Source organism: Nycticebus coucang, chromosome 16, assembly GCF_027406575.1.
Source record: "Nycticebus coucang isolate mNycCou1 chromosome 16, mNycCou1.pri, whole genome shotgun sequence".
NCBI classification, from domain to species: Eukaryota; Metazoa; Chordata; class Mammalia; order Primates; family Lorisidae; genus Nycticebus; species Nycticebus coucang.
In genome coordinates, this window is record NC_069795.1 from 91,665,008 (window position 1) to 91,676,541 (window position 11,534).

Genomic DNA, 11,534 nt, shown 5'->3' on the forward strand with positions numbered 1-11,534 from the left:
AAAATTATAAGTTTATTCTGTTTGATTAAATCAGACAGAAACAAATCTAATGTGTCTTTTTTTTTTTTTTCTGGTTTTGAAAACACATATTCAAAAGTCATCTCTCTTAGTGCTCCGATTGTGATTAACAAAGCATGATGTTGAGATAACACTTCTCTTTTCCCCAGGGAATTGCAGTATTAAACCACAACCATCATGATAAATCAACACTGTGATTTCATGGAAGCAGCAAGGCTCTGCTTGTGTTCTACCCAGAGGAAGACAATGTACTTACTCCTGTCTCGTTTACTTGATTGCGTCTCATTAATCAACTTATTCAGTCATTCAGCAAATATTTCTTCAGTGCTTACTAAATGCTAGGCACTGTACTATGTGTGAGGTTGTGTAAAACAGCCATGGACTCTGTCCTCATGGGGCTTTGCAGGGCTGTGCTAAAGCCAGTTCCTACTGGCTGGGTGAAAGTCCATTGTTAAACTTTCAGGAATTTCGTGAACTTCATATTTTGCAAGGGTGAGAATATTTATACATGGGAATTGGCTAACACTACAAATCAGGGCTTTCTTTGTTGTTCTTTTCTCTCTTCCCCAACCTTTTTGTTTAACTGCAGCGCTGGCTGTCTAACACTGAGCAGGACACAGGCACAGATGCTCCCGACTCGGTCCTATTTCCTTTCTGCTCTCCTCATGCTTTGGTGCCTCACCTACCAACATGCCCTGCTTTTCAGAAACCATTGCCTCTTGAAATGTTGAAGGAATCAAATTATTAGAAGATGATAGTTGAAATGTTTTAAGTTAGGGTGGGGTGCGGTGGCTCATGCCTATAATCTGAGCAGTCTGGGAGGCCCAGGTGGGTGGATTGCTTGAGCTCAGGAGTTTGAGACCAGTACTCTATCTGCCTAAAAATAGAAAAACTTGCTAGGTGTTTGTGGCCACCTGTTGCCCCAGCTATGTGGGAGGCTGAGGCAGGAGAATCACTTGAGCCCAAGAGTTTGAGGTTGCTGCAAGCTATGACTCTAGGGCACTGTACCCAGGGTGACAGAGTGAGACTGTGTCTCAAAAAAAAAAAAAAGAGAAGTGTTTTAAGTTGTTGTCCACATAGAGACACCCACAATGAAACGTTAAAAAAAAACTTTGCAATGGTAAAAAATTATAAGCTTTTACTTTCTTTAGCTATTAAAATGGAAATAACAATGTCATCTCCTTTATAGAGTTGTTGTGCGGATTAAATGAGCTGACGTGCACAAAGTGTGCCTGGCACAGAGTGACAGGGACTAGGCGCCCTGCAGCTCAAGGTCCACGCTGGTCTCGCTGTTCTCAGGACACGTAGTTTACACAGATGGGTTTTCCTTGTGTTGCGATAGTGTGGAAGGTAAGTAGGAAACTTAAGCTACATTTCTCAGCTCCATTCAATAAGCTAAAATGATCTCTTTAATTAAAAAAAGAAATCCTCAAAGGATTTTAGATCTGGGATCTTAACTACTGGAAGAAAAGCAGAATTTTATGTCTGTGGAGCCAGGGGAAAAGCTGTGTTTGCTTCTTTTTGTCATCCGACAGTTTAAGGCTTAATGAGAAACCTTACTAGTTTTCCTCTTTGTTCTCTCTTTAGCTTTCCAAGTGAGTTAGGGCGCTCCGAGGATGCCACATCCTGACTCCCATGTTCTATCAGAAGGCCACAGCAGAGAGAAGGGGCCCATATGGCCGGGATGGGCTACTAATTCTGGGATTTTGAAATCTGGAGTCTTGGCTCAGACAGAATTCCCCAATCTATACAAAGATACAGTATGTTTTATTCCTTGTTCTGTTAGCCATTTTTTATTTACTAGAATATTTTTTCCTCCTCACTGAAGGTAATTATTTACATATACATCCTCTATGTATTTTGTTCCAGTCCTCCTCCTCCTTCTTTTGGTATTATAGATCATTTCTTTTTTTTTTTTTTTTTTTTGTAGAGACAGAGTTTCACTTTATTGCCCTCAGTAGAGTGCCATGGCATCACACAGCTCACAGCAACCTCCAACTCCCGGGCTTAAGCGATTCTCTTGCCTCAGCCTCCCGAGTAGCTGGGACTACAGGCGCCCGCCACAACGCCCGGCTATTTTTTGGTTGCAGTTCAGCTGGGGCCGGGTTTGAACCCGCCACCCTCGGTATATGGGGCCGGCGCCCTGCTCACTGAGCCACAAGCACCGCCCTATAGATCATTTCTTAAATTCAAATTCTAGTTTTTCGTTGCTGGCGTGTAGGAAAATGATGAGTTTTGTATAGTGGTTTTATATCCTGCAACTTGCTAAACCTGCTTAGTAGTGCCAATAATTTTTCTTCTTTAGATTCTTTGGAATTTTGTAACATAATTTTTTAACCATCATGTCATCTGTGATCAAAGACTGTTTATTTCTCCTTTCTAATCTGTGTATCTTTTGTACCTTTTTCTTATTTTATTGTATTAGTTAGAAACTTGAAGAGGAGGGAAAGAGAATGTCTTTGCTTTATTATTGACCTGGGGGGTGGAGTGGGGGAAGCTCGCTGTCTCTTACCATTGACTATGTTTGCTGTAGGTCATTTTGTGTACGCCCCTTTTTAGATTAAGAAAGTCCCCTTATAGTCCTTGCTTTTTTGAGAGTCACAGAATATAAATGGTTTGTTACTTTAATCCTCAACTATCCAGAGATTTGATTTATAGTTATTCCTGTCAAGGCCAAGATGATTTGGAAATGGTGGAGAGAAAGAAGCTCGTTCCACCCTTGGATCCTATGCTGACTCATCCCTGAGTCAGCTCTCTGCAGCCTTCAGCCTTCACCCCTTGCAGTGAAACCAGGGAGCTCTCACAGCTGCGTTCAGCAAAGAGGCAGCATGAGGTAGAGTGACAAACTCACTTTTAAATCTGAAGAGCTGCTACTTCTTGTCTATGTGATCTGAGATGAATCACAAAACCTCGTTTCTAAAATCAGGACCATAATTACCATAGAGAGCTGGGAAGATAGGTTGAAATGGTAATAATTCTAAAGTACTCTACGAATTTATCTTTTAGATGTTAAGTTAGTAGAGGGCAGGATCCATGCCAATTCATTTTGTATCCCTTAAATGTAGTAAATGCTTAATATGTATCTGATTATTGCGTTACTTCTGCTATCTCACTGCCCACGGGCCATGTGGGGCATTACACAGTGAGTGCTAACTGTCCTGTGTGGGTTAGCATAGTCGGGCTCTGCGACTTCAGACAAGTCACCCAAACTCCTTAACAAACAACTGGACTCTTTGAGTGACTGAGTGAGATGACCCAGGTGATCTCTGCAAAATATTGGTTCACTGTAAAGGCTCAGGCCGTTATTTTAATTTAGGTAGGATCTTGATTCGGGAACTAGAGAACTAGACGAGGAACACTGTGGGGGGTTTGGTTTATGTGTTTGTGGTTGGGGTTTGGTATCTCCTTGAGGAAGCTTTCTTGTTTTCTCGTGGTTGATAATGGAGGACAAAACAAAGAGAATGTACAGAGTGTGGACAGTTGGCCAGGACTTCCTTCCATTTGTACAGATTCACTAGAGTCCCCCTCGCCCAATGTCGCCTAGACCACTAGGTGACACTGTTTACTCATCTATGCTGCTCCAGTTACGACTTTCCACAAATCTTAATTCAAAAGTAGATGTTCTGTTTGGGGAAGGCATGTTGAGAAAGAAAATATAAATGAAGTGCCAGTGCCCAGACCTTGAGGTACTGTTAGGGGCCCATAGTCACTGCTGCTTACGTGACTCTATGGGGGTAGTTTCAAACTATTTTTTAAACTGATTTTAAGTTCAACATACAATTTGTTTCTACTTCTATTTAAAAAATGAAAGAAAATATGGACTATTCCTCTTCCCAAGACTTCACCAATGAAAGGATAAAATAAAATGTCCTTGACTGTGGAGTTGAGTAGATGCCCTTGAATGTTTAAGTTTCCCCTTTACTGTTTAGAGATAGTTAATGAGGGCACAGACCAATAATAAATCAGCGGTGGAAGCAGCTTCTAGGCTAAGCTTAAATTGGGCCTTCACAGCTCATCAAAATTAGTCACTGCTGAGAGGAAACCAAGCACAGTGTGTCCGTTTGGACGTGGAGTTTGGAGACGCCCTCCTTGTTTTCCAGGTCAGCTGGAAAGTTGGTACGCTTCTGTTTCTGCGCCGCTCTCCTGCTACGTCCTCTCGGGAAGCAATCATTTATCTGGATACCACCCAGCTGAAACTTTTGATAATTCTCAAAAGTTTTGATATGTAACTTTGGGGTAGCAAAAAAATCAAAATGAATTTCTTCTATTTTGTTTTCAGGCTGTGAGCTGCAGGAAGCGTGTCATAGCAAACAAACCCAAGGATCAGGAAATCAAACATTCGTTCATCTTGGAGTTTGGGGGTCTGCCATCTGTACTTACCATCACCTCTTCCTTATCTGTTATAACTTTCAAGTTGTCCTCTTAATGCTGCTTCTGTTTATAAGGTTAGATTTTTTTTCTTTTGGTCCTTGGAAGCAACACGACCAAAATTCTCTAACAAATATTTTCAACTTCAGAATTTTCCTAAAGCTTCCCTTGCCTCTCTTGCTAATGAGCTCCGATTTTCTTTGCTTTTCTCTGTGTCTACCAGCACGTACCACCTTGAGCTGGTATGTAATAAACAGCTAAATATAGTCAGTTTTGGCAGTTAACTTTTGGATGACTGTCACAAGGCTCCCTAAAACTGGAATTAAACAGATTTAAAAGGAACAGGCAAACTCTTGTGCTGGAGAAGAGAAGATGTTTTCATGTGTTGTGAGCAGTAGTTACTACGATGCCTTTATGTATTTATGGCCCGCTTTATTTAAGTAACAGTAATAACTTTAATCATTGTTAGCTGAAGCACTGTTAAATACTCAGCACCCCTCTCTGAAATGGGACCTCTTCCAGAAAACTCTTTATGTGAAACCAACACTGTGTAATCAGCAGTTGTGTGAAGAGGTCTGGGGAGCGGACCAGATAACAGTAGCCTCTGTTTGCAGAAGGGCGGTGGCTGAAACACGCATTTTGTTGCTTGATTCTGTGTACAGCACCCATAACATCTGGGATTTGCTCAGTGGAGTCTACAGCTTGCTTGGTCCTCTGAGGAAGCAATGAGAGAAAGAGGAGGGGGGGTGGGGAGAGAGAGAGAATGAGAATATGAATTTCTGGCTTCAGTGCATTTGCATTCTAGCTGTCTGGGGCATTCTCCCAAGTAGCGAAGGCTAATTATACTGAGTGTGTCAAATTGTGTCGCGTTTTGTAAATCAAACAAATGTTCCCAGGAGGAAGGCGGAGGCCACCAAACCCATTTCATTTAGGATGCAACCTGAATGTAAAGCCAGGCCTCTCAGAGGGGCAACTGTGAGTTTATCTGATTTTTTTTTTGAGACAGAGTCTCACTTTGTTGTCCTCAGTAGAGTGCTGTGATGTCATAGCTCACAGCAACCTCCAACTCATGGGCTTAAGCGATTCTCTTGCCTCAACCTCCCAAGTAGCTGGGACTACGGGTGCCCGCCACAACACCTGGCTATTTTTTTTTTGTTGCAGTTGTCATTGTGGTTTTAGCAGGTCAGGGCTGGGTTTGAACCCGCCAGCCTCGGTGTATGTGGTCAGTGCCCTTAATCACTGAGCTACAGGGGCCAAGCCAGTTTATTTGACTTTGCAACATGTGCCTTGCACCTTCAGTGCAAGCTTGTCAGAAGGACAGCACGCTTTAATATAATGCTTTTATTTAAACAGTTAATATGCTACTGGAGATGGCTAGAGCACATTTTTAGGACTGTTGAAGATCAAGAAAAAACCAGCACATTGTACCCCTTGATTGCACTAATGTACACACACACACACACAAAAAAAGAAACTGTTTTGAGGGACAAGAGTTGTAGGGCTTTATTCAGGGAAAAGGAGAAACATTATAAGGTGTGGATGTGTCTCTCATCAAAACCCCCTGCAGATCTTTACTAAACTCTAGCCAGGAAGCTATGTACTATCCACTGGTGAAAGTCTAACAGTGTTGCTTCCAGAGAAGATTTGTCTTTGTATGTTACATTTGAGCGCTATAGGCCATCAGTAATACTTTAAGAAAGTAAGTTTCTCTTTCTGTCACTGGATCTGTCTTTCTAAAGCACCTCTGAGAGCCTTCTCCCTGTGCTCTTCAAACTTGGGGTGCTTAGCCCTTGTCCACTAAATGATGCCTGAACTTCGTGGCGGCAGAGCCTTCCCCACGTGGGGCTCACTGCTGCCCTGTCCCTCACTCGCCCGCCAGACGGAATGCTGCCACTTACCCAGGACATGGATTCGGCTCTCCCAGCCTTTGCAGGGATCTGTCATTCCCGGTTGCTGGGAGGCCCTCAGGGACTCTCTTTCCCCAAATGTGTCTCTTATCATTGGACTCCTATTCACCGCAAAAGCAGCAGTTTAAATGCCATCTTTTCCGAGCAGTTCTTCCTTTTTCTTTTCTGTCTTTAATCAGAAGGAATTTTTCTATTTTCTTTACTTCGTGCCCTATGTAACAGCACATGAATACCGCTTGGTTTCTTAGCTCCCTCTGTGTGCTGTGCTTTTCCTGCAAGAGTGTGGCCTGTGCAGCGGGATTAGATAATCGACGTCTGCCTCAGATTGTTCAGCATCGCGTACAGAATAAGTGGTCACAAATACTTGTGGGGTAAATAAATGACCATCAGCATACACACTCTCCTGTTGGACTGATTGCCATAGTTATGTCTAAGGGCTGATGATAAAAAATAACAGTATCAAAAAACAAAGTAATTAGGAGTATATTCCTTTGTATAGGTTTTGCTTCAACGATCTTTCTCAAGCATTCACTTTCTTTCAGGTGTGCCGGACACCTAGTGGGCACTCAGTCAACCAGCTCATGGCTGGGTGAATGCAATATTCCAGCACACAAGGATGCACATCCAGGCAGAGACTTTTTAATCAGAGAGTTCTGAAGTTATGAACTGGAGAATAATTTCTCCAGGTTTACATGGAAACCAGAAAGTTTAAAAGGCAGAATGTATTATTTCCCTTCTCGATGCACAAGGATCCATGGGCTGTTGACAGTACAGAACGAGAGACTTTTAAATGTGATGGGCACCGATAAATTTTGAGTATATATTGTATGCCGTGAACGCCACTTGTCTGTTTTTATGCATTTCTTCATTTACTATTCCATTAATGGCATTTGCATTTACTATGAATAATAAAATCAAATCTTAGAAAAATTAAATAAGTTGCTCAAAGAGACATCGCTAATAAATGGCAGAACAGGGATTTGAACCAGGGTGACTGACTGCTTCTTTGTGTAAAGTTACGTCCTTCTAGACGAGAAAATGGAATAATGTAGTGTCCCTTTGGCAGTGTGAGAATTCAGCTGAAACCTTTTGTTCTTAGTGCCTCCATTCTACAGATGAAGGAATTGGGGCCCAGAGATTATTAGGTGACCTTACCCGAATTGCAGAGCTAGTGAGATCTAGGTTTGGGCCCCAGGCATCTGACTCCCAGTCTCAGAGGCTCCTAAGAGATGATGCTGTGTTGTTACACAGATTTGGATATGTACGAAGCAAGCCAGCTTCCCTTAAACAGCCCCTCCCTGGGCAGTGAAAGCCAGAGAGAGGCAGCTGAGCTGACCCTTCGATGTCAGCATTGCTGTCAGCTTTATAAGGGGTCTGACTGCCCCTCCTTTCCCTCATTGGCTAATCCAGTAGCACTCATCTCAATCTGGCACTGATGTCACTTACTTACCCTGATATTTCTGAATCTCTGACCTAGCCAACCAAGGGTACTGAAGGTGGCCATTCATGCACCAGAGACTGAGACATTTCCTCTCTGGTGGCTGACTTGTCCCTCCTGTATGACAAGCATGGGCCAGGAGCTGGCCTGGGTACAGCTGAGCGTGTGCTTGCCTGGGTAGTGCCGTTTGGAGGCTGCTCCTCTACTCAGGGGCCAGTGTCTCTAAAATATTGACAATGAAGTATTTCTTAGGACTAAAGCATTTCCTTGGTTAAGGATCCTGAGCTTGTATAAATAACACAATATAAATGAATAAATAACAACAGAAGCAGCAAAACCAGGCATTTGGAATCAGAAAGCTGGAGGACCAGGTGGCCAAGGGTCAGACCTAGAGTACGTGTTGCCGCCTTCCTAGTTAAGTAGGTGATGGCCCTGCTAGTAATCAACAAGTGAGATTCTGAGCACTCAGCTTTCCAGATGGTGAGATGGGATTTGAAGTCAGAAATAAGTGTCTCTTCATTCTAGGAGAGCTACATAGTCTGTTTGGACCTCAGTTTCTTCGTGTGTGAAGTGTTATAAATCTTAGGGAACTGCTGTGGAGATTAGGTTACGTTGGACAACGTATCTGAACTGTATAGTATTAGGGCTATATATGCACCTATTTCCTATTAATGACCAATTGACACATTTAGGAGGCTTACATAAAAATGAAAATAAATTCTGAGAGAGCAAACAAATTCAGTTATCTTTATATTCATATTACCTTTACAAAATCGGTTTCCTTCTAAAGGGTGACTCTGGGCGAATGGGACATAGGTGGGGAATTTCTTCGCTTGGCATAGATGGGAGGCAGGAGAAGAATAAAACGTCGGGAGCCAAAGCCTTATCTAAGGGAAGGTCTGAAGAGCCCGCCAACGTGATGGCCATGGGCTGGGGGCAGAGGTGAAGTGGAAGGAGCGGTCACTGTGTGGCCTGGGGCTATACTGGGGGTGGTCTTTCTTAGTTACTGGGCTTTCAGGTTGCTAATATCAAAATTACTGTGGCAACCCAGCAGTTTATAGATCTTATAGTTGTCAGATAATAGGCCCTGGTATCCCAGCAGCAGGAACACCAGAAACAGGGGGAGAAGACGGAAATGAGTTTTAACCTCTGTCTCTTCCAATTATGTTTCACACACCTGTGACTTCTGTCTGGAGAGGCGAGGCTGGGGTATATCTTACAGTATCAATTTCAGAGAGAAGCAAACCTGAGTTATTAGGGTGATTTTGCCTTTACAAACAGGGTAACTCCCAATATCAGACAGATACGAATATCAAGTAATAGTAATCATGTGACATTTATTCTGTATTTTATACCTTTCTTGTTAGAGGATCAAATCAGGGTTAATAAAATCATAAAACCTTAGGACTTTTTTTTTTTTTTTTGAGGCAGGGTCACCTAGGCTGGAGTGCTGTGGCATGATCAGAGTTCACTATATCCTCAGAGTTCAGCCTCTTGAGTAGCTGGGACCACAGGCCTAGGCCACCACTCCCAGCTAATTTTATTTTGTAGAGAGGGTCTTGCTATGTTGCCCAGTCTGGTCTCAAATTCCTGGGCTTAAGTGATCCTCTTGCCTTGGCCAAGTGCTAGGATGACAGCAGCCATGCCTAGCCAAAATCTTAGGATTTAAAAATAAATTAAAATATTTTCTGTCCCTTATACATATTTAGACCATTTTAAAGAAAAATGGAATTCTCTTACATATGAAAGGAGATTGCCTATGTCCCTGTAAAACCCACTTCAATGTTTTGTTAGTTTTCCCATTGCATATTTGGCTTTAACTGGTATTAATTTTTTTCTAAATGAAGATAGAGACTAGCTTACTGCCACACTTACTGTGGATGACACTTTGTGTCATATTCATATTTGCATTCCTATCACTCACCATTGTCCTTGGCACCAGGCAACTATTCAATTAGTGTCGTTGAATGAATGAAAAAGTACATGTGTGAATGAATAATTTCTGATTCTAATTTACTCCATTGCTATGGCCCCTTTTGAGAATAATCCTAGTTCTTTAATGTTTCGTGAAGAATCTTCCTTCTTTTTGAACACCTGAACCTTGTAATTTGTTTTTTACTCAATCCTCTTTTTTCTTGCTTCTCTTTGGTTTGAAGTCCAGAATTGGAGACCAGTGAAGTCTATCAGGTAAAAATTCTAAAACTCTTTCTCATTTATAGAATAGAATAAAAAGCTTCAATTTTTAGGAGTTTGTGGCTATAAGTGACTCAGGTCTAGCCGGTGGGAGGCTTTGGGCCTTGAACTACTTGAGTTGAAAGGAATTGAAGTGGTTTTTGTTCTTTTGTTTTGGGTCTTGTCAGTTTGTTTGTTTTGGTGTAACATGGTAATGTGCTTAAGGCAAAAGTCTTTATTTCTTAGAAATACTCAAGTATTTATGGATGGAATGTTACAATGTCTAGAGTTTGTTTTGAGAAAAACCAGGAAAGAGGAGGGATGGGAAATGAAGGTGATAAAGATGAAATAAGATGTATTGATAACTACTAAATCTGGATGGCTATATTATTTTCTCTATTTCTGTAATATATTTTTTCAGAACACAAAGTTAAGAAGAATATATCTATTTTTTTTTTTTTTTGTAGAAAAATATATCTAGATAAACTTAATCATGAGAGAAACCAAGATGCGGCCAGACAAAGGAGTCTTGCCTAACATCACAGAGCTGGAGAATGAAGAACCTGGACTGGAAGGCAAGTCTTCCATCCCTGCACCCCCCCCCACACCTGCCACGGATGGGGACTGGTCCATAGAACCTGGACTGGAAGGCAAGTCTTCCATCCCTGCACCCCCCCACACCTGCCACGGATGGCGACTGGTCCATAGAACCTGGACTGGAAGGCAAGTCTTCTATCCCTGCAGTCCCCCACGCACCTGCCACGGATAGGGACTGGTCTATGGCTTCTTGGGAATGGGGCCGCGCAGCAGAAAGGAGTGGTGGGCAAGCAAGGGAAGCTTCATCTGTATTTACAGCTGCCCCCCATCCACATGGATCATAGCCTGGGCCCCACCTCCTGTCAGATCAGCAGCCCCAGATTCTTTATTTTTTTTATTTTTTTTATTTTTTATTTTTATTTTTTGGTTGGGGATCCATTGAAGGTACAATAACCCAGGTTACACTGATTGCAATTGTTAGGTAAAGTCCCTCTTGCAATCATGTCTTGCCCCCATAAAGTGTGTCACACACCAAGGCCCCACTCTCTTTTTTTTTTAAAAGGAATTTTTTTTAATTATTAAATCATAGCTGTGTACATTAATGTGATCATGGGGCACCATACACTGGTTTTATAGAGAATTTGACACATTTTCATCACACTGGTGAACATAGCCTTCCTGGCATTTTCTTAGTTATTGTGTTAAGACATTTATATTCTACATTTAATAAGTTTCACATATACCCTTGGCAAAAACACCAGGGATTCTACTACAAAACTCTTAGAAGTGATCAAGGAGGGCGGCGCCTGTGGCTCAACAGAGTAGGGCACCGGCCCCATATGCTGGAGGTGGTGGGTTCAAACCCAGCCCTGGCCAAAAACTGCAAAAAAAAAAAAAAGGAGTGAGCAAGGAATATAGCAGCATCTCAGGTTACAAAATCAACATTCATAAATCGGTAGCCTTTATATATACCAACAATAGTCAAGCTGAAAAAACAGTTAAGGACTCTATTCTATTCACAGTAGTGCCAAAGAAGATGAAATATTTGGGAGTTTATCTAACAAAGGATGTGAAAGATCTCTATAAAGAGAACT

General features: G+C 42.0%; 1 long non-coding RNA gene across 1 annotated transcript; it reads left to right on the plus strand.

Moving 5' to 3' along the window:
• The first annotated feature begins 1,321 nt into the window (after positions 1-1,321).
• Positions 1,322-10,722, plus strand: LOC128567847 (uncharacterized). The gene is made up of 4 exons (XR_008374943.1): positions 1,322-1,368; positions 2,691-2,851; positions 9,888-9,918; positions 10,371-10,722. It is a non-coding gene; the product is annotated as an uncharacterized LOC128567847 (long non-coding RNA).
• The last annotated feature ends 812 nt before the right edge of the window (positions 10,723-11,534 follow it).